Below are 24,575 nucleotides of genomic sequence, written 5' to 3'. Positions count from 1 at the left end.
TCAGTGAGAAAACTTTCTGGTGTCAGTTTTTTAAGTAAGATTTCAGAATATGGCAAATATGTATAATTCCAAAAGATTGCAAACGAAACTTCCGATAGAAATGTAGAATCTGCACTGGAGAAGTGCGAACGCCTGTGCGTGGCTGCTGCACACGATATATCGCGCGCCCCTTGTAAAGCTTTTACTAGCTGTTTCTGGGCACTTGCCGGAAAGTAGAAATTTCCTTTCCTTTGCACGCATTCGTTGCAATGCTACTGCAAATCTGATATTGAACGGTACAGCGTCGCTGCTTTTGAGTGGAGGTCCTTTCTTTTCGAGCTTGCTGCAGCTTTCATTCAAGTATGGGATTGGCGGTACGGCATCGATCCTACTACGTGGCGGTCTTAGAAACGTGACATTTTGCGTCCGTGTACTGTGCGATGTCAGCGCACGTTAAAGATCCCCAGGTGGTCGAAATTACTCCGTAGCCCTCAACTATGGCTCCTCTTTCTCTCTTTCCACTTTAACTCCCACCTTCCTCCCTTCCCTCACGGCGCGGTTCAGGTGTCCACAGAAAACGAGTGAGACAGTTACAGCGCCTTTCCGTTCCAGTGAACCAATTATTAATTATTATTACTATGAAACTTTACTGTCACGTGACGTTACTACGTGATAATCTCGCGCCTCTTCCTATTGACGGCGGTGAAGTCGCTGTATTTGCTACCCTTACGTTACCTAAAAATTGTCTCGAACACCAGCCTGAAAAGGTGGTCTGAGCTTCAGTGTCGCCTTTTCAGGCTGGTGTTCGAGACAATTTTTAGGTAACGTAAGGGTAGCAAATACAGCGACTTCACCGCCGTCAATAGGAAGAGGCGCGAGATTATCACGTAGTAACGTCACGTGACAGTAAAGTTTCATAGTAATAATAATTAATAATTGGTTCACTGGAACGGAAAGGCGCTGTAACTGTCTCACTCGTTTTCTGTGGACACCTGAAAATTGTCTCGAACACCAGCCTGAAAAGGTGGTCTGAGCTTCAGTGTCTTGCCCCGCCGGGGTGGTGCAGGGGTAAGACGCCCGACTACTGTGCCGGAGTTCCCGGGTTCGAACCCGACCACGGCGGCTGCGTTTCGATGGAGGCGAAACGAAGAGGCGTCGTGTGCTGTGCGATGTCAGCGCACGTTAAAGATCCCCAGGTGGTCGAAATTACTCCGTAGCCCTCCACTACGGCTCCTCTTTCTCTCTTTCCACTTTCATTCCCACCTTCCTCCCTTCCCTTACGGCGCGGTTCGGGTGTCCACAGAGCAAGTGTGACAGTTACTGCGCCTTTCCCTTCCTGTGAACCAATTTAACTTTAGCTTCAGTGTCGCTTAACACCTCCTAACAGATAAATTAAAAGATAACAGATGATAAATTGATTGTCTTTTTTTTTTTTTGCTTACTGGGTGGGGGGGGGGGGGGGTTGCGTCCTCCTGTAACCGAACGAAGTGCAGGCATTTGCGATGAAGTTTTGAGAAATAGGGCTGGGAACACTTGAGTGCTCCTGTTATCCAGTCAATAGGTGAATGCTCAGATGGTAACTGGGGCCTCAGAGCGTGATCACCTTTGAGTAAGCCTAACTCGCTAAAAAGTGTTATACCGCTATCGCACGAGCAATTAGAATGCCCTCAAAGCGATTGTCTATCGACTCGAAAGCATTCGAATGCTGCCGCACTGGCATTTTATTGGCCATTGAGTCGATAGTTTATCGAGTCAAAGAAACAGCTCAAAACTCTATCGAGATCTTGAAGGCCTTCGAACGTCGCGCAAGGACCCGAGGAGCGCCACGTTACTCATGCACAGCACGTTTATGTACAAAAACATGAACAAGTGCTTTTGTTTCGTATTTTTTTACGCTGTAAAATATTAGTGTCGCAGTAATTAAAAATAGCATAACTCTATTTAAGGCGCATTATGCTTGTAACCAAGATCCGTATAACCCGTGCTATGGTCTTTCCAGTTGTGATGTATGGATGCGAGAGTTGGACTGTGAAAAAGGCTGACCGCCGAAGAATTGACGCGTTTGAATTGTGGTGCTGGCGAAGACTCTTAAGAGTTCCTTGGACTGCCAGAAGTTCAAATCAGTCGATATTGTCGACCATAAACCCTGACTGCTCATTGGAGGGTCAAATTCTAAAGTTAAAGCTCAGCTACTTTGGTCATCTGATGAGAAGAGAGGAGTCGCTGGAGAAAGATTTGATGTTCGGAAAGGTTGAGGGTCGCCGGAGAAGGGGTAGGCAGCGAACGCGATGGTTAGATGGCATTCTCGAGGCATTGCAGATGAAGCTATGTGATGTTGAGAAGATAGTGAGAGACCGGAAAGCGTGGCGTGACATGGTCCATAGGGTCAGGAAGAGTCGGACACGACTGAACGCCTGAACTGAACTGATGCTTGTACTCTCTACCATCGTAACCTGTGTAGCCGATAAAAGCAAATGCAACTTGCCAACGTTGGTTTCTCCTCCAGTCCCATGTCACCGCCGTCCCCGTCAGACTCTGTTCCTGTAGCGGCTGCTGCTACCGCCAGCCTGGCATCCCCAAGTCGCTACCTTAGTCGCAATCCTGCAGAGCAGCGCACCTGAGACGACAGGCCAATTTGCTTCATTTGCTGTCGAGCCGGCCACACTTCGCGTTATTGCCGTAGCCGTGTATTCCCCACCACTTGCTCCTATTACAACGCCTACTGTCGGAACTATTAATGAACCTCGACGCTTCCCTGCTCAACCAGAGTAGCCCCGCCTCGCTTATCATGGACCTGGACACTTTCACAACGAGATGAGCATTGCACCGAAATCTTGAAAAAGTGCACCAAATTTGGCCCTTTTCTGCCGCGGAGTGCTTAACATTAAGGATAAAAAGGCTTCCTTCTGGCTTCTTGTGAGGTATGAGTTCGACTAGGACGTGGTCAGTGTTTGTAAACTCCTTGTCATGCTTGAGTGCCGTCATGCTTTTCTTAATTTGTATAGCCACCCGCGGTTTCTCCCCTTCTGTACAGAAAGCTCGTTACCCATTATCTGTGCTTGCATTCCTGCTTCTTGTAACGCGATGGTTTCCGGACTGTCCTTGTGCCTTTTACGGCGGTATACGCGACAATTCCATTGCCAAATAGTATGCCTGTTATCTTTGATGACCATGACCAATTATGTTTCCGTTTCTTGGCGTCCTTTCCTCATTCACTACGGCAGAGCGCCCATCTATGTGACGGAACTTGAGAGTGAATGCATTTAGTTGCGCCCTGACTGCCGCAAAGTGTATAGCTATTGCCTCAACGAAGACATCGAGGTTCTGTCCTAGCTTCTGGTAGACGATTCTACAGACCTTCTCTAACGCATGTGTTGGTCTCTAGGTTCTTTCGTCTTCCTCTTCGCTGAAGGAGAGGCATCCTCTCTTCTACCCTGTTTTGTCTGCTTTAGCTCTTGCTCACCTGCGTTTCTACGGAGCTGTGTTGCTGTGATAGATTAGGATTTCCAAGTTATTGAACCTTCTCTTTAATGCTTTCGTTTTCTCTGAGTTCGCTGTCTGCCAACTCCTTAAGTTTTGTTAGCTCTTCGGTATGCTACTAATTCTTATGCGAGACTACCTGTCTAGCTCAAAACGTTGTGTTCTGCCGTCTTGTGTGGAATTTGGTCCCTGGAGTGGGCCCTAGAACTCGTGCGGTGGTTCATAGTATTCGCGATCACTCCACGGCGGCATCTCTCTCTTTCCTTTCATCCCCGTCTTCCGTCTCGTGTTCCTTTTGTGACTCTGCTTACATGTCTACCGAGAAGTGCGAATGATACAGCGCCTTTCCTTTCCTATATACCAAATCGCATTTACCTTTGCGCTCCGATCGTTGGCCTCCCGGGTCGATCATCTGCTTTGTGGCAGATATCCAAGTCTCGCTGACGCTCCAGAGCACCACTCCTCGCATATACCATGCATACACAAATCGCCAAAGCGATGGCGCTGTCAGCGGTGGCCTGGTCATGCGCAGACATTTAGCAGATGAGAATCTAGTGTCACTTGATAATTTTCAGAGTACCGCGAAATTCCCATCGCGTGCTGGCAACCATGACCGGCGCAGCCATGAAGATTTCAACGGCTCGAGGCGCGCCTCTGGCGCGGCTATATTCAAGTCAAACGCAGAGGACATTCTGAAAGCAGCATGGGCATTTACCTGTGCTTTGCCTTGAAGAGCACCGCAACTACTTTAAAAACAGTAGAATTCGCGAACTGTGAACGGCAACTTGTATGGAAGGCTGAGCAGCGGTCTGCATGCGGATCATTCTAGTCCTGCGAAAAAGCTCTATCGATTAATCCTACACCTTTCTATTCTATTGGGATTTCAGTGGTAATCGCTCGCACTTTCTTGCTTTCCTTGACTACCACTGTAAATGATCACTCTGAGTGATCCTCAATGGCGATGCAGATGCCAACTAATCCCAGTCGGAAAAAACTACAGACAATTTTCTGATGGTACGACAGAATTTCTGTGCGGTTTCTGACAGGAAACCTGTTGTGACAACAGAATATTCTGTAGTAACATCAAAAATTTCTGTAGTTACAACAGAAAAGTGCAACAGAACTACAGACAACAGAAATATACTACAGAAAAACTACAGAACTACAGAAAAGTACTACAGGACTACAGAAAAATCTGATGGTTACGACAGAACTACAGAATATTTTGTCGTATTTTTGACACAGTTCTGTAGTTTTTTCGACTGTGTGGCGAACCAGATCTACTACACAACCTTCTTACATGTCCCACTTTCCCTCATCCCCCATCACTGAATATCGCAGAATTACTGGGAGTCTGGTGTCAAGCACTTCCGTGCAAGAGCTATAGAACTCGCCGAGCACCACGAGCTCATGCTCATTCTAACCAGTCAAGGAAAAAACGTTAGCTTGAAGCTGCACTGAAAACCCTGTATAAAGTCACCTCCCTGCCCTCGCCTTTAAGTACGGTATCTGCAGCACAGGCCTATTCTTGCCGCTTATGGAACTCGTTCAACCAGTGAGTGATCGGCAGGCAACGCGCCTATCAAGGTGAAAAGAGAGCAAACGGGACTTAGCAAGGCGGAGTAACTACTATGGACCATCTTCCTATAACAATTAGACGGTCTCTTGAGATATTACTTAAGAGGGGAATGTCGAATGCATAGTACTAGCAGTGAGTAGTCATTTAAGTCATTACTACTTTTCACGAAGCATTTTTAGTCATTTCTAATGAATTGTAGTCGTTAGGAGGCATCGTTAGACATATTTTTCACTACAATTGATTAGTAGTGATTTCATTCACTATTATTTTTACGAAGCATTTTAACAATTTCTAATCAATTGCAGGTGTTACAATTCAATGTTAGACATATTTGTCATTTCAAGTTATTAGTAGTCATTCCAGATATTTAGTAGCCAACATAATTAGTTTCGGTCAGTTAATCATCACTATTCATTACTGAGCAGTTTTAGTAATTTCTAATCAACTGTAGTAGTAGTCATTAGAAGTCGTCGTTAAACACATGATCCATTAAAATTCTTTCGTATTTATTGTCTCTACCAATCTCTATAACCACTCTTAATCACTAACTATATGTCTATCCATCATCTTTCACTCAATATATTCTGCCTACATAAGGCGGACACTTCCTGTTGCGCGTCCGGTGGTCGCGTACGATGGTCACTTTCTGCCGATGCACCACGAGCCTAGAGAGGCTTTCGCCTTCAAAATGAGACCCCCCTCTCTCCAAGTCCAGATATTTTTTCCGCTAATGGGTAACGTAGACCGCATCAAAGGGGAGCCGACACGGCTAAATCTGCTCATCACTAACCCCTTCCCAACCATGATTTTATTTACACCACCGCTGAGTGAACCAACACAGGTGCAGGATTATTTACAGTCATCACCTAGTCCCAAACGCTCCTCACACAACTACTAGGAAATGCTTCTCATTGTAGGTGGTCAATAGGTGGTCTTAAAGGTGACCTCTAAGCTGCGCGAATATACTGTACACCAAAAGAGGTAGCCTCATCCCCACATTTGGACTAGATGAGCTCCTGCATTGTGATGCCGGATTGCAGGTAACGAGCTGAAAGACGTATATAGCCCACGAAACTTTACACTAGGCAGCTGTGATTCCTTATAGCCGCCGTCCGGACTGGAGGCCTTCAATACCGAAAGCAAATCAACATACACGACACGGTCCGAGAAAATGAACAGACTGCTGCATCGACGCACCCTGAACGCTGCCGCCATGAGCTCGCCTTCTACGCAAAATCTGACTTATCATTTAAATACCAGCATTGGACATTATAATATATATATATATATATATATATATATATATATATATATATATATATATATATATATAATTATATAGGATGCGAGAACATTTAACGTACTTGGCCGCTTAAAAAATTATAGAGCGAAGGGTACGCTTCATTTAAACATTTTATTGGACTCAACGTTTCGACCAGAAGCTTGCCTTCATCAGGCCAGCTTCTGGTCGAAACGTCGAGTCAATAAAATGTTTCTTTAAATGAAGCGTACCCATCGCTCTATATATTTATATATGTTTATATATATATATATATATATATATATATATATATATATATATATATATATATATATATATATATATATATATGTATATATATATATATAGCATAAGTAAATAGACGTACTTGGTTGCTAGAGGTTACATAAAAGTGAAAAATTGCTTCATACTGTTTCCAAGTTTATTTGTAGTCGACGTTTCGGCAGGAGCCCTGCCTTTCTCAAGACTGATGGTACATGATTCTTGTTTGTCTTCTTATAGGGTTGGCCAGAGGTGATACAAACAATATGGGCACACACAGGTGAGTCAGCTGGACACGCACAACACACACATACACACACAGGTGCGGAGAGCAGGCTAGGCCCAATGGGCCATCAACCCAAGGCACCGGCCGCCGCGAGTCATCTGTATACAGTACAAGACACAATACAGGCAACCGCGGAACAACCTTGGAAGGAAAAAAAAAAGAAAAAAAGAAGACGAAAACAGGTGGGGGAAGGTGTTTGCTGCAGGTGGTGAGAAAATTATTTTTCTTGTTCTCACTAACAGATGGGAGCGCCCAGGGTGATGAGAAAACCAGGTGGACACTGCTGGTTAGAAGAACCTGACAGCGGCGAGTAAAGTTCGAGCAACTTGCGACGAGAGATGAACCTCAAAGAAAGAATAAAAAAAAAAGAAGTAAGTAAATATGTGGGACAGTAGAATGGTGAAATACTTTGAGGTTTTCGCTAACAGATGTGAGGGCTAAGCAAAAGAAGAAAACAGGTAGGGGAACGTGTTTGCTGCAGGTGGTGAGAAAATTATTTTTCTTGTTCTCACTGGGAGCGCCCAGCGTGATGAAAAAACCAGGTGGACACTGCTGGTTAGAATAACCTGACAGCGGCGAGTAAAGTTCGAGCAACTTGCGACGGGAGATGAGCCTCAAAGAAAGAATAGAAAAAAAAAAAAGAGAAGTGATCTTTTGCTTAGCCCTCACATCTGTTAGCGAAAACCTCAAAGTATTTCACCATTGTACTGTCCCACATATTTACTTACTTCTTTTTTTTTTATTCTTTCTTTGAGGTTCATCTCTCGTCGCAAGTTGCTCGAACTTTACTCGCCGCTGTCAGGTTCTTCTAACCAGCAGTGTCCACCTGGTTTTCTCATCACCCTGGGCGCTCCCATCTGTTAGTGAGAACAAGAAAAATAATTTTCTCACCACCTGCAGCAAACACCTTCCCCCACCTGTTTTCGTCTTCTTTTTTTTTTTTTTTTTCCTTCCAAGGTTGTTCCGCGGTTGCCTGTATTGTGTCTTGTACTGTATACAGATGACTCGCGGCGGCCGGTGCCTTGGGTTGATGGCCCATTGGGCCTAGCCTGCTCTCCGCACCTGTGTGTGTATGTGTGTGTTGTGCGTGTCCAGCTGACTCACCTGTGTGTGCCCATATTGTTTGTATCACCTCTGGCCAACCCTATAAGAAGACAAACAAGAATCATGTACCATCAGTCTTGAGAAAGGCAGGGCTCCTGCCGAAACGTCGACTACAAATAAACTTGGAAACAGTATGAAGCAATTTTTCACTTTTATATATATATATATATATATAATATATATATATATATATATATATATATATATATATATATATATATATATATATATATATATATATATATATATTATATATATATATATATATATATTTATATATATCGCCCTCAGACCACACTTTGATTCCCCATCTATCCACAACACTACACCAAACTCTCGCTGTCTATTTTAATGTCCATGAGTGATATAATCACCACACAGCCTCTGCCCAACTCTTAGTTTATGGAGTGCTTGCCTTGCCTCGGATCGTTTGCAAGACTTGATGGCCCTTGTGCGGCTTTCCCGCAGACAACTAAGCGCCTGAAAAAAAGCAATGAATAAAGTGTTCTATTTCACTCACTCATATGGGCTTCCGGGTAGGAATAATTCGCTGCCATTCGGCCACTTCGGGTATTCATGTGTGCAGCTACGCAGTGTATCCAAAGCTTGAGCGAAGCCAAGTGCATGCCATCCGGGATCCAAAGATGAGCGTCCATGCCGCTAAGGAAAGACGAATTGTCAGCAGTGAAATTCCGGCGGTCAAGTGTTACGTTTCGGAGAAGGGTGCGACGAGCAATACTTGAGATGGATTCCCTCATTTGTTGTGCATTTGTTCGATGTTTCAGCGCCATTTTTAGTCGTTTTGCAATGGGCTCTGCACAGGGTGGTGCAAGTACAGCGTTTCAGCGACGACAGCACCTAGTGCTGAAGCCCATGGGCCCATATAAGGTAACGGTGTGCGGGGTTCGTATAAATCTCTCACTACCACGCAAATCCGCATTCTTAGACGCATACAACTAAATACACTGCTTACTCCTGCCCGATCTTTTCTATACAGAATCATACATTCCCCTGCATGCCCAAATTGCCCAGAACACTATGCAAACTTGGAGCATTGCATCTTTTCATGCCCTGTCGCCATCTAATCTCCTCAATTTCCACACCCTCCTCCCCCAACGTGGCGGGCTTGGTTAGCCTCTGACCAGCTGCAAGATCAGTTGGCCTTGGTGACCCTGGCCCAGGACATTCTTAACGCTTAATGCAATGCGTTAAATAAAGATGTCTCCTCCTCCTCCTCCTCCTCGTTAACTGTTTTCCTCTTGATAACTACAGCGGCCGTGTACCATCTCCCTAGCTCTGAAGGTGAGACCGTTAAATTAAATTAAATTGGTTCACAGGAAGGGAAAGGCGCAGTAACTGTCACACTTGCTCTGTGGACACCCGAACCGCGCCGTAAGGGAAGGGAGGAAGGTGGGAATGAAAGTGGAAAGAGAGAAAGAGGAGCCGTAGTGGAGGGCTACGGAGTAATTTCGACCACCTGGGGATCTTTAACGTGCGCTGACATCGCACAGCACACGGACGCCACTTCGTTTCGCCTCCATCGAAACGCAGCCGCCGAGGCCGGGATTCGATCCCGGGAACTCCGGCACAGTAGTCGGGCGTCTTACCACTGCACCACCCCGGCGGGGCTGAGACCGTTAACCGTTTTGCTGTTGAGACCGTTAACCGTTTTGCTGTTGTGAACTACAGCGGCAGTGTACCATCCCCCGTGGTGAGGGCCGTAGGTGTCCACGTAGTGTACACCTGTTTTGTTGTCATAAGGTCGGGCTAGGGCTTCCGCTTGTGCCAGGCGCCGACCATTATGATCTTCGTGTGATATGTTAGTTGGAAGAGGTCACACACACACTGGGCGCGTCTCCGCAGTTCTGGGATGCGAAAATTGTCTTCCATGAAAGTAGTGTGTTCTATACGGAGTCGAGCAAGAAGGCGGCGACCCGATTCCGTTTGCGATAAACGCGTGTACTGGTTTGTAAGGTGCGGCTCCCGGAGCTCCCAGGAAGTATTCACCACCCCGAGGGCCATAAGATGGCTGGTTGGAGTAGGGATGGGGAGGTCCAGGGCACGCTGAATAACTTTGCGAAGCATGACCTCAAGGACATCCTCCTCTTGTTTCCGTAGGTGGAGATAAGATGTCGATTATAGAATCCGACTGGTGACGGAGGCGTTTGCCAGCCGCAAGGCATCCTTATTTCGTAACCCCCCACATTTGTGTGAAGCCAGAAGGACCATGTGGCCCAGCTGGTCTCCCACCTTATGGAGTTTGGCCAATGTAGTGTCTGACCGTCTTTATTTATGGATGTAGAGTCCGAGTACCTGCATCTCGTCAGTTTCGTGTATGGGACCCCTGTCTAATGAGAGAGTGACTTGAGTTGTGCACTTTGGCGAGGGGCGGAGGTGCATAAATTCCAATTTTTTGGGAGGAACACTGAAGTGCGCAGCGGCGGGCGTAGCAGTCTACTATCGTCGCCGCTGCTTGCAGGCTGGTTGCAATGTCCCCTATGTTGCCATATGTGGCCCTCCGGGTGATGTCATCGGCATACAGGCCGTGCTGCTCACCAGTGGCACCATCGAGCTGGGCAGGCAGGTGCATCATAGCCATATTAATGAGCAGCGGGAAAAGTACCGCACTTTGGGGGTTTCTCCGCTTGCCGAGTAGGTAAGGACCATGCTCGTTATCTTGGATGCGAATATAGTATTGACGATCCGTGTTGAGGCCACAGTCGGTCTGGCTTTTAGTGAGTATGATCTCGTGTGTTATGCTATCAAAGGCCCCTTTGAGATCTAAGGCATGTACCACCCGATCATTATGTGGGCATTCAACTGGGTCAAGGACTTCCCGATTGAGTCGCAGGAGGACATCTTGAGCGGATCTGTGTGGGCGGAATCCGAACATGGTGCCCGCGAATGCATGTTTCTCGTCAAGATATTCGGACAGCTGGTCCCGTACCATCGTCTCCATTAGTTTGCCCACACAGGAGGGAAGAGAGATGGGGCAGATGTTATCTGCGTCAATGTCAGTTGGTGTGCCTGATTTAAGAATAAAGGTTACCAGAGCCGTTTTCCAGTCGCTTGGCCGGGGGTGTCCCCGCGCCATATCGCACTGGTGTAGTCAAGGAGGGACTGGTATGCCGATTCAGGCAGGTTCGTCAAAAAATTAACGCTGACCTTATCCCTTCCTGGGGCAGTGCCCCGTTTCATTTTGGCAAGAGTTGCCCGCAGTTCATGGAGCTGGAAAAGTTGATCCAGCTCTTTGTTCTCTCTGCCTGCATAAGAGTATGCTGATCCACGGTGGTATTGGGCTGTACACAGATACTGGTCCCGGAGATTCTGTGCTAGTTGATGCCAGAGAGAGCATGCATGGCTCTCTGCAAAAGTTTCTCTGTTTCGGTTCGTGTTTGGGTTGGGTCGATGAGGGCTCGAATAAGTCGCCATGTGGTGCGGCTGGACATTTGACATGGAGCAACTACAGATTTAGTTCTTGGATGTACAATGTAAACGCTCTCAGAAAGCAAGTAGCGTGCAATCGCTATTTAAAGCTTTTTTTCCCTTATACTGTTTCGTCGGAGGAAGTGTCCTCGTGTTTCGGTATTTCCTGGTGAATGAAAAATGGTATCTTGTTGTGCTTGCTTTCTCGCTGTGGAAGTCAGCACATGAAATTCATCTCACACATCACAGTGTTTATAAAAAAATTCCAGCCATCATGTAAGGCAGCACTTTATTGCACCATTTCCATTTATCATTAAAGTGGCTTGCTGCATGTCAATTTAGTAACATGAGTAAACAAAGCATGCTTCTCTCATTGTGCACTTCCATGCCCTCTCAGGTATAACATTCCAATTGTTCACCAGGGGCTCTCTCAAGTTTACGTTGTATTAGGGGACTGCCACGCTTAGCTTGTTTACTCCGCACAACAGACGCTAATATCAAATGCTTGCCCTTCCGCGTCCTGCCATGTAAATGAGATAGATGACGAATGGATATGATGCTTGACGCACTTGTCTTTTCCTAATTGCAGAAGCCAAAGATCTCCTCCAGGAAGGCGTTGTGGACATGGGCGACTCGCTGGTGGCCAACTGGCAACTCGCAGCTCGAGCTTCAATAGTGAAGCTGCGTTCCCAGCTTCTATCCAAGGTGATTCAAGAGTTGGAACTGTACATGGTCTTCACCAATAGGAATGATTCAGACATGTCCTTGCTGCCGTACGCCTTCAGCTTCCCATATTTTGATCATGGAGCCGTGTCCACGCTTAACTACGCCGGAATAGGCAGTCACGTGGCGGAAGGACTTAGCCAGCTGTTCTTCTTGGCATACATCTTGTACAAGATACCAAGAAAAGCCTTCCACGACCACGCTAAATGTATGAATAACGCAACGCCCGATAAGGTGAGATCAAAGTCAAATATTCTGCCTAGATAGAAGAAAATAAACTTATTTCCTGTTGCTGCTAATGACTGTGCGGCAGGGATTCCGCGTCCGCAATTAGGAGGACACGACAGATGACTATGGTTTTCATATACGCAGCAAAAACTAATATCTCAAATAACTGCTATTCATAAGAGTGCTACCCATCGTAAATAGGGTACATAGGTGCGTATATACCGCTATATTCACGGTCTCCTATATAAGCATCCAAGTATGACGTATTTGGAATTCTGGCGTTGATATTCGGTCCTATGTATTGTTTTCTTTTTGTTCGAGACTGGATGCTGGAAAAAATGTTTCAGTAATAGGCTTCAATATTTGGTAATTAAGAATCAATAAATACAAACGTCACTTTTGCTGAGGGCCTTATAAGGAAAAAATATTTTCCATGCGCAACCACTAATATTCAGGCTCGACAAACAACAAGTTAATCAATGAGGCACTGTATACACCAATACAACGCTGCCACGATTGCAATTAGGAGGTCGCCTTTGTGGCCGATAAAAAGCAAGCTAAAAGATATAAATTCAGACCAGGAATGAAGCCGCTATGTAAAATAAACTTGAGTAGGAGTTCATAACTACGAGAAAAATCGGATTTCCTTGCTCATTTTTGTAGGTTGGTTGCCTTTGCGTCTTAACATTGCGGCGGTTACTGTCATTACTTTTGTAGGAAGACTTCCTTGCAAACGTCACCAGAAAGCCTATCAGGTATGGCAGCTTTGAAGATGTGCACAAGGTCTCTCCGGATGGTCATTCTGTGACTATACGCTTCAGAGCCCTCGTCGTTAAAGTTTAACTTCTCGCAGTCGTTATAACCTAACTGCCTATCATGATACCTGTATCTCAGCGGCATTGCTCGGCAAAAAATAATGAACCTTCAATATACAAGCATAAACTAGGGCACATTGTGCCACATCAAGACGGACTGTTGTCGCCGAAATGTGCGTTAGCTATCGATGCCTGGAAAGGCATGGGAGAACGCCTCTTCACCTGCATTGGCATTATATGCCAGTGTTCCCGTGCCCCTCCGAGCAGATTATTGCCATTAGCTTTCTACATCGCTCCGAAGCGGTGGTGCAGTGGTTAAGGCACACGACCTCTGGAACTAAGAATGCCGGATCAAATTCTCCAGGTGATCCAGGTGATGCTCCGTAACGGTCTTCGTAAGTTACTAGTAGATGTTGGAGCTTGCTGTTTGTTCGATTGTTGCAATCATTATACTTTTAATTTCCACTCCGCTAAACTGGCGGCCGACCTGCTGAACGCATGGACCAATAACAAGCAATTCTGAGCCTTTGCTGCCGCAAAAGTTCTCTCCAGCTAGCATAGTCGATTATAACACAAAAAGTGAATCAGTATTTGGTTCTGGCAAGGAACGCATTAACAGCGTGATTGCAATATTTTTATAATATATATATATATATATATGTCAGTCATGTAAGTACTAATTAAAGTATTGTGGAGGTCGGCGGCCGGTGGTGACAGCGTCAGTAGGTATTTCCCAGTAGCTGGAGAAGTATCGGCGGCAGCGTCCGGACGAGGCGAAAATTAGAGCGTTCCTCTCTCGTGCCGGCGCTGCCTCCTCTTCGGCACATAGCCGGTGGTGCATAAGAACCGCGGTTGGAATCCCGTACCCTCTCACCTGAGTTGATTTGACCACATTGATTGAAAAGTTTCCATCAGCTACAATGTGAACAATGAAATTAACGGCCGGCTTCTAGTGTCCAGGTACTGCGCATCAGCTGACCAAGACGTCATCCACACGATTGATGCAGCAAAGGGAGTTGTGAACCTCTAAATCCTGACAGGCTGCCTTTGAATACTTACCCTGGAAACGTACACTTCCAACCTTTAGTGTAACCAGCACAAACGATCGGCAAGCTAGAAAGTACAAATTAGACCCCCATAGGACATCAAATGAAGCAATACAGCGACAAAGGATACTGACGTCCTCTGCTGCCATGCTTTAGCAGAGGGTTTGGTGTGAATACCTCCGAATATAAAATAACACATAAGGAAGTCTTAACTAACAACTAGGACTTAGGAGTTATCATGCTTCTGATGAACAAGAGGTAAAAAATGCAGGTTCTTAAGGCCTATGCACATACATCCAGTCTTAGTGACGAGGTATTCCAAAGGTTCGAAGACGACCAGCAGTATATGGGCAGTATATGGGGAATGAGATAAGAAAGGTTGAAGGGCGCACGCTAGCTAAAGCGATGGTATTCGGCAGTCGTCCTGATTTCTGTGTAATGTGGCGTAATTTGAGAGTTTCAAACTTGCTGCATGGCGGTCACGGCACTTCCGAGCTTCATTTGCTTTGGTACGCGGATGTGCAGCGTGTCGCTTCGAACGCGTTGCATCTCTTGCGTTGGACCGCCGCGTCCCGAGACTCTGTGGTGTCGGACGCACCTCGCCGCCCTGATGCATGCGACGTGTACACTCAGTCTCTCTTGAACGCGTGTTGGGTGACATTGGTTTGGCGGGATGAGGCATCCTTCCCACACGATACCACGATGCAAACTGCCGCCACCACCACCGCCGCCACACCACTCACAAGCGGACGGCGGCCACACGCGCCTTGCGATAGTGACATCAGGCCACACAGCGCCCAATCGGGAAGCCACCTTAGGCGCCTCACGACAATGACATCAGGACGCACCGTCGAGCCTGTCTGGTTATTTCACACCTATATATTAGAGAAAAAAATCATAAAAGTAAATCCTGCGAAGCAAGGGAGACTCTCGACCATATACTTTGGGAATGTCCTAAGTCTCAGGGCGCTAGGGACAATATTAAAAGTAGAGAAGCCTGGGAGACTTTGCTTCGAAGCGACGTCCCCGCTGACCAGCAAAGAGCCGCCCGCCTGGCGGCTGAGGCCGTGAATAACCAGTGTATTTTAGCCAGTCCTTAGTCGTGCGGAGGTTCCAATCCCCGTTCCTCAGGTCTGCGTGCCAGAAGCGGGGAGTAGGGGGCCTCTTAAATCGGTGAAAAATAAAAGTTTAATCAGTAAATCGAGCACACGGCCACCGTGCGCGCGGATGCAATGAGTCGTCCCACGCAGCGCGGAGCAATTCCGACATCCGCGCCTAATGACACCACGTCACGCGCGCGCGTCAATCAAGAGTGACAGTGACGTCACGACACGGAGAAGACAAATCAGGAGATCGGAGAGTTGTAACGGTTACTGTTAGCGGCAGATGACCTTGACAATGAGCCCTTAAAGGCATCCGCTTTTAAAACGAGAAGCCTCCTATGCGATGCCATTGCGATACCAATGGTGGCTTCTTTACAATTGCTTTGATTCACCACTTCACAGAGCTTCGGGACCTCCTAAATGTATATTGTGCGCAACTCACCATACACTTGTGCTCTCTGTAGTGAAGCTTGCTCAGCGTAGTTCCTGTTTGAAGCAGTCCCAGTTGGTTAAGAGGAGTTCATGGTTATCAAACCTCAAGCTTAACGGCGTCCTTAGTGGTTCTACTTTATTATTCGCTGGTAATTGGTCAGCCACTTATCTATTTTTCCCCACACTTCCCAAATTAGGTCCATGAATCACGATGGGATTGTCAAATACCACTGCCGCTCCTGGCTGCTCTGAGCCGCTTTTTTGTGCAATTCTTACGGGGAACACGCTCGTCCTCATTGAGGTTTAAAGGGTTGGGTGATGGTAATGTTACAGGGTTTACTTAGAGATGCACATCGGCTTCAGTCGGGCGTGTCCGTACGTAGATGAGCCTCTTTTTCGTCTCCTTCTTCGTTAAGTTGTCTGCGAGCGGGACGTTAGTATTGTAGATTATAAGTTGTGATGTTAAGTAATATTAAGGCAAATGCTTTAAGCTCTCATGGTTGTCAACAGTAGCTGTTGGCAGAGGGTGTAACGCTTTTGAGAGCGAGAGTGAAAAATAAATTATTAAACCTTGTGTCCACCATTAATCGAGCCTCCAACTTTTGGGTCCCCAGCCGAGTGCTTTACCAACTGCGCCACGCCACGAATATTTTTCTTTATAGCCTGGCTTTCGCACACGACATACCTCGAAAGGAAACTCCCATCAAAACATGGAAAAAGACACACAAGGAAATTTTCATGAATGAATGTCATGATCGGCCAGTGCTAGACTGGCCTCGTCGCTTTAAACTCCCGCAAAGACAAGAAAGGCTCTATTCTTGAGAACCATTCGGGAGGTTCTGCAGCCAATTTTGAATGGCAATAAACCACTCCATACTATCTCGAAAATAAATTCGAGCAGGTCTGGCATCCCTGTCACAGTGATAGCCTGCCATTCTAAAGCGCCATATACAGTGGAGGCCCATAAGCATAATTACGGCAAATAGAACCCCATCCTCATTTTCTATGCTTAAATATCGAATGCCGTGAGAGTCTAGGGAAAAATACTTCAAGGTCCGTTGTAATAAATCCCCAAAATATGCCCCTTCCCAACAATCTAAAAACACATGATCTGTTGTTTCCGGCCGCCTACAGATTAAACACTGTGCTCCCCACGGTATAAAGAAGCCCAACAGCTACTGTTGACAACCATGAGAGCTTTTGTTGTTGCGGCGCGCGTCTTTCTTTCCCTCTCCTTTTTTCTTCTCTATCTTCTGTTTGCACGAGGCAGTAGCAGGCCCGTGCATTTTAACGCGGTAGCGTTAAGGAGCTCGTGTCGCAGAAAAGCCGGTGTCGTCGGCGTCCAGTGAGCGATAAATCCCGGCATGCACTTCATAAATAAAAAGCAAGTTCCAAGATGGGCTGGGTGGGAATCGAACCAGGGTCTCCGGAGTGTGAGACGGAGACGCTACCACTCAGCCACGAGTTCGATGCTTGAAAGCGGTACAAAAGCGCTTCTAGTGAATGCGGTGTTGCCTTAGAAACATGCCGTAGAACGTTATACTGCAGTGTATATCGGTAATTATGAGCATGTTACTTACAGAAGTCGCAGTTACACGAGTAGCGAAGTACGTTTCCGCTACATTTATTCTGCGCACATGCAGAGCCATCTTGCGGCAAACACAGAAGAACCCCTCCTTGCAATGTGCGGCGCTGCCCCGACACGTGGCGCGCCACTCGCCCCTGACGTTTCGCCGTGCACCCTCACAGGTTGTAGAATCAAGCGTCTTTCCTTTCTTTAGATCACTATCTTCGCTCACCCACTTCTCCCCTTCGGGCCACGCGGGTACAGGTGCGAGGATGCCCCAATACCCTTGCATTTAGTAAGTTTTCTCGACGAGGTGCAATAACGCTATCGCGTTCCACTCTTGAAGGCGAAGCTTAAGCGTCCTCCAAATTTTCTTTTCTTTTCCTTCTTCCTACAGCCACAACAACATGGTAGTGTTCCGCTATGCAATTAAAAAGGCATTAGCTTCAGGTATAACTTAAATTTTCTTTACTCTAATACATCTGTGCCAGGACCTAAACTGTATACGGCGCCCGAGCCACAGATGAGGGTTTGGGTCTCGGGCGCCACGCCCCGGAACGTGAAACGCTCATCATAATTCCCCTTTCCTACCCTGAGGATGATAGCGGGATTCCGCTAGTGACAGATAGTGCGCCTTTCTTTTCCTGCAAACGAATTATAGAACGCCGGTGGACTGTGATGCCGTCAATGAAAAAAAATTAGAGCGTCTTTCAAATGTCTCTTAAGAGGAGAATGGCGAAAGCCTACCCTTCCTATCCTATAATTTATCTCCTATTGTTAGCCTCTTGTCGGCAATCGTTGCAGTGCTACATATAATTATAAATGGTTCACAGGAAAGGAAGGTCGCAGTATATATCACACTTTCTCCGGCAAGTGTGAGTTTGGACTTACACCATCGCTCCTGTCGCGTGGCGTTCCTTGGCGCGCGTTCGTGTGGCATTGCAGATTACAGATGGTCTGCAGGGACGCATCCGTCCTCGGTCAATCAGAACGCCGCAAAAGCGGGACACACTGTCCACGACAGCATGAGCCTGGTGAACGGTGGCTGATCCTGGCCCTGATGGGGCTGGGACAGGTAGGTCACCCCTGCTTGCGGCGGGGGCTAGCCTGCCACCAAATTTTATTTGTTGTAGGCCGTCGTTGCACCCGCCACTGTTTCGGTGGTGGACGACGGCTGTTGTTGCGGCGCACGTCTTTCCTTCTTCTTTTTCTTTCTTCCCTATTTTCTTTTCTGTCCGCACGAGGCAGCAGAGGTGGCTCAGCTACAGAGTCAGTAGCAGGCGCGTGCGTTCTCGTTTCCTTGTTTCTACAGCCACAACAACAACAAAAACTCGCTTTTATTCTGGTTGTGTTCAACAAGGGGTGGCGCGACAGGTCATGACGTCACCAGGCGATTCATGCGAAGCTGACCCTACCGGGCGTCCATTCGACACTTTCATTTCCCGCTTCCTGGAACGCTGCACCACACAGCAAAGAGAAGCAGGCACATATGTCGAGGAGGCGTTAGTACAGCAGGCATCGGCAGCGTTTGAAATTTATTTACAGGATAGAAAAGACGCTGTATCGGTTACAATTCTGCGCGGACACGTACTACGCCTAAAGGAAGGGAGGAAGGTGGGAGTGAAAGAAGAGAGGGGCATAAAGACGCCGTTAGTGGAGGGCTACGGTCCACCGCACTATGATAGCTTTCGCCTCATCGCATTTTAGTGGTCCAAAGTGCCCTCTAGAATTTTTGCATCTTGTGGTCCAAAGTGCCCTCTAGAATTGTTGCATCTTATTATGCAGCATCTCTTCATATATATGAGGAGTATGAGTACGGTATAACAAACGTACGTAGTTAAATTCTGTGCTTCCTGTTCGGCAAATTTTAACGTTATAGAACAGGCGTTGACCAGGTTTCTGACTTATTTTCATATTTGCAGGAAGAACTCTTTCGCGAGAACTCTTTCGCTAAGTACCTGGAGCCCCTCTCTCTCAAGACTGCGTTGTACGCGTACCGGAGGCGCTTCTCTGCGGAAGACGTGCGGGTAAAAGGCCTTGAGTTCCTTACTCCAGAGCAACTGTTCTTTGTCGCCGCATGCTACGTGCGCTGCAAGAGGACTACGAGACTTCCAGGAGTCGACGATGGACAGTGCGATATGGCGCTTATGCATGTTGCAGAGTTCGCAGAGGCATTCAAGTGCACGCCAGACTCGCCCATGAACCCTTCGCACCGATGTGAACTTTTGTAACCTCAGCTTCCTACTTACTCTTTCATCTGTCGTGCTTCGATAGACCCTGTTTGAAGGAGCTTGTAAACAAGTTTCTGTGTTGCGTTATAGTGCCTAGTAATATAGGCACTATAGTTGCGTGTTTTCGAGACGACGAAGCGTGCGGCAAGGCTATATTTACTGATTTTTCTTATATATGGGAGCAGCACTTGAAAGTAGTTATTTCTTGCCCCCGGAAGATATTTTCTAACAATTTTTAAAAATAAGTATCTCATCATCGCATATTTTTATTATCTTGTGGTGTTCCTAACTGCGTCTACTGCAATCAGAAGTTTCTAAATGCGAAGAGGCGTCCATGTGCTGTGCGATGTCAGCGCACGTTAAAGATCCCCAGGTGGTCGAAATTACTCCGTAGCCCTCCACTACGGCTCCCCTTTCTCTCTTTCCTCTTTCACTCCCGCCCTTATCCCTTCCCTTACGGCGCGGTTCAGGTGTCCACATAGTAAGTGTGACAAATACTGCGCCTTTCCCTTCCTGTGAACCAATTATTACCATTATTATCCAGTGTACTCGGCCCTGTTCACAGCGGTTACGTTAACGATAAAGCCTTTCTATTTCCAACTGCGCTCCTCACGTTTTGCTCTTCAGTTTTACGCTTACTTTTGTTTGGAATTTTTCCATCGAGGATAGGGTCCATCAGGTATCTTGCCACCCAGTTACGTGTCTTGCACAAGCGTACTTCTTTTTTATTTAAACAGGAATGTCATCATTGCCTATTTTTTCCTGGCTTACTTGCTATCTCTCTGTCGCATAATGGTACGCCAGTGATAGTGGGCGGCTAAACATAATATTTTTCTCTTTTAAATCCGGAACGTTTCCTTTTAAACCGGTAATAGTTCGTCATTCCTGCTTTTAAGATACGCGAAAGCCGTCATTTTCCGCCGGGGTGGCGCAGTGGTTACGGCGCTCGACTACTGTTCCCAAGGACGTGGGATCGAATCCCGCCCGGCCTCGGCGGCCGCTTTTCGATGGAGGCAAAAAGCAAGGTGCCCGTGTGCTGTGCGATGTCAGTGCAGGTTAACGAACCTCAGGAGGTTGAAATTTTTGGAGTCCTGCACTACGGCGTCTCATAGCCTTAGTCGCTCTGGGACGATAAACCCCCCAAACCGAGCAGTAATTTTGCTAACTATCGACCAATATCGCTGACACATAGTTTGAACAGACCTGGCAATAGTGTCGGAAAATGTATCAATAAATGTTGAAAACCAAAATAGTTTTGTCTTGATTGGACAGGTGGACTCGCCGGAATGCTCAACGTGTGGCATCCCAGAGACTGTGGACCATATATTATTGGTGTGCACAGCATATGCGTGCGAAAGATGCGTGCTAGCCGCTTCCTTGAAGCGTTTGGACAAGAGGTCTCTGTCGGAAGAACTGCTGTTGGGCGCTTGGCAGGAAAAGGGGAAGGGTTTCCAGGCAGTGCGTGCCCTTTGCCGTTTTTTATTCGCCAGCGGACTTGATTCGCGCTTGTAAAGCAAGCCACTGTGCCTGTAGATATGTATTTCATATGCCTTCTCCCACATCGTCACCCATCACGATCTTCTTTCTTGTCTCCTTCCCCTTCCCCAGTGCAGAGTAGCAGGCCAGATTTGAATTATTCTGGCCAACCTCTCTGCCTTTTCCTTTCAATAAATCCAACTATCTATTTTTGTCTTGATTTCCAAAGACGTTTTAAGGCTGGTTTCCTGACATTGCTTTATTTTCACAAAAGACAGTTTGCACTGCAAAAAAAATTATTTTTTCACTATAAGAGTTCAGAGATTTCGTATAGATGATGTTTTCATATTTAGAGATAACATTTCATATTGTCGAAATTGGAGAGACTTAAGCCGTCAAGCCCCTTGCAGCATGTCGATGCCAATTTTCGCCTTTCACGGAGTCTAATGAAAGTCGGATTCCCGCTTGTGTCTTTCACCCAGATCATGAAAATAGAAACCATGTCATTGGTATTAGGAATTCATGATTTGTAACGCATGCCTGCATCCATTCTGCAATTTTAACGGCACCTGTCTAGGTGACAACGTTTCGTGCCAATATAATATTATTCGCCCTGTAAAAAACCAGAGCTCAGAAACGGAAGTTCAAAAAAGGCCCCGAGGAAGGTACAATAATAATAATCATATTAATAATAGTTGGTTCACAAGAAGGGAAAGGCGCTTTATCTGTCACGCTTGTTTCTGTGGACAAATGAACCGCGACGTAAGAGAAGTGAGGAACTTGGGATAGAATGTCGACAGAGAGAAAGAGGAGCAGTCGTGGAGGGCTTCGAAGTAATTTGGACTAGCTGGGGATCTTTAACGTGCGCCAGCATCGCACAGCTGACGGACGCCTAAAGTTCCAACAGGATCCCGCGTCTAGTCTCGTACACAAAGCATGCACATATATTATGTTGAGGCATGAAAAGGAAATAAAAATAAAGAGCCTCTGCCAAGTCGACTTAGTGGATCTCGATCTCCAACTAGATTATTCCTATGTAATGGTAACCATCCTTCCTACCACTCCGCCGCAGGGACCCGCCATTGCATGTACTCAACGCGTCCTGCTCTCTCAATCTAGAGCCAGTAGCAGGTCCGTGCATTTTCTTTTCCTTCTTCCTACAGCCACAACAACAAGGGAGTGACAATCGCGGACCTCTTAAGCCGTGAGCTAAGAGTTGCGGGTCCCACGATCCTCTCCTGATCGTGGGCGAAAAAGAACCAAAAATTAACTGAGTTATTGACAGCGCTGAACTGTTTTGCGGTGTTTCTGTTCTTGCTTTTATTCTCTGTGTGGATTGTTCTTGAGTCGCTGTGTCTTTTATATTGATACAATGCCTTCTATTTATTGCTATATTATACTGACCCTGTAGATTGCTTTTCTGCTTGATATTACTCACCAATGTATTATAACATGGCTGCTCCACATCCTCTTATGTAACCTTCTAAATAAAGGGCAATTAGGGTAAATTAATTATGGTGATGAAGATGATTATTTCTGCCTACATATCTCTGTTTACATTTTATACTAAAAATTTAGTTTAAGTCGATATGTATAGCGCAACCTTATCTTGCTTGTAGCTTAAGGAGTCCCATGAATCTGTGAAATGCAGCATTTTACACCTCTGATTTGCAGTTTCTGTAGAAAGAATGTCGCATTTCTTGCTCTACTTTTGCAAGAAGGACTTAGAGTGCAGTAAGTCAACATGGCACCCTGTCAAAAGGAGATTAAATTTGCCAACCACTAGCATTACGTCACAGCTTTAATGCCAAAATGTTGAAGGCAATCGGCTTTGTTAATGTGTCTCCTGATTTGGGTGAGGAGCGGGCGTCTAAAGGAGCAAAAAATAAGGAAACGTTCCTTAGTGCAGAATGTTTACATAAAATACGGCCAAATTTTGCTTTGTAACACTGTGATTGCCCAGTTACTAAAATTTCGCCGTTCTTCGGGATTCACACATGACATATGTTTGGTGGAATAAAAATAAGCTGATCATTTAGAGATTTGCTTCACGCCAACATTCCGGAAATATTTCAGAGATGCAGAATAGGTATACCTATTGTCTCTAGCTCCTTCGGGGCTGAATAACGTAGTGTTATAGTTGAAGCTTCGGTTTCAAAGTTCTTTGCATTCTTATAGAGCAACTAAATTTAAATGTTTACGAATAATTACGTCATTCCGGCGGACGTAGACTGTTTGCACGCTTGCATTACAAAAATGAGTTAGCGGATGAATTGGAGAAACACAGCCGCGTGACGCCCGACTACGAACCGGACTACCAGGATTCGATCCCAAACCCGTCGGCTACGTTTCGATGGAGGCAAAACGAAGTGGCATCCGTGTGCTGTGCGATGTCAGTGCACTTTTAAGATCCCAAGGCGGTTGTTGTTGCTGCGACTGAAGGAAGAAGTAAACGAAAATGCACGGGCCTGCTACTGGCTCTGTAGCTGAGCCACCTCCGCTGCCTCGTGTTGACAGAAGAAAAAATAGAGGAGAAAGAAAAAAGCAAATGGAGAGAAAGACGCACGTCGCGACAGCAGTCTTTCACCACTGAAACGGTAGCAGGTGCAACAGATAAAAATATGGTGGCAGGCTAGCCCCCGCCGCAAGCTGCAGTGATCTACCAGTCTCAGCGCCGTAGGACCAGGAGCAACAGTTCTCCCTAGGCAGTCGAATTACTTCGTACCCATTTACTACGGCACCCCTTTTTCTTCCCGCGGTCGCTCCTAACTAAATCCCTTCCCTTACCACGCGATTCAGGTATCCACAAAATAAGTTTCTGTGAACCAGTCATTAATTATTAATACTTGCGACACCGTTCCTCAATTTATGAACTGGGTCTGAAAGACTCTCCCAGTCGGGAAGCCGATTGTCATTAGATTATTTTGCGAGAAGCAGTAATTGGCATTGACATGTTCAGAGGAACTTAAAGGAATAAATCGCGAGAACAATGCAATATTTCTACCAATAAAACGCCGTGGAAATGAAACGTCCAAACGCTTATGCTCAAATATTTTCGGTTTGCAGCGATAACTGCCTCTTCTGAAAATAAATCAATGTTAAAAGGAAACCATCCTTAAAGCTGGTGGAGGTCAATTGAAACTATTTTGGTAATCAAATTTTAGTGATAATTTTTGGAGACTTTTGCATGGTCGGTGAAAACCACCTGTGCCAGCGATATTGGAGGGTAGCAGGATTATTTCTATCACTTATTTTGAAAGCAGGATTTATTTGAGCTATTTTTGATTGAAAGCAAACGTTCTTGATTTTAAAGAAATATAAAAATAATACCTTTAAACGCGCATCATTACTGTCAAACCATTATGTGACAAGAAGATAGCACGTAAGTCAGGAAAGAGTTGGTAGTGATGATATTACAGTTGAAATATGAAATGTGGTGTGCTTGGGCAAGACGTGTAACTAATCAGCAAGATACGCGATAGACCCGAACTGCAAAGGCACGAATGCAAGCCGAAAGTAAGCGTAGCAGTGAGGACCAAGAACTGAGGAGGGCAGTT

The sequence above is a fragment of the Amblyomma maculatum genome, chromosome 9 (genome assembly GCF_055883805.1).
Source record: "Amblyomma maculatum isolate TAMU_Amacu chromosome 9, ASM5588380v1, whole genome shotgun sequence".
Taxonomy (NCBI): domain Eukaryota; kingdom Metazoa; phylum Arthropoda; class Arachnida; order Ixodida; family Ixodidae; genus Amblyomma; species Amblyomma maculatum.
The sequence above is the reverse complement of the archived record's forward strand: the minus strand, read 5'-3'. Positions refer to the sequence as shown.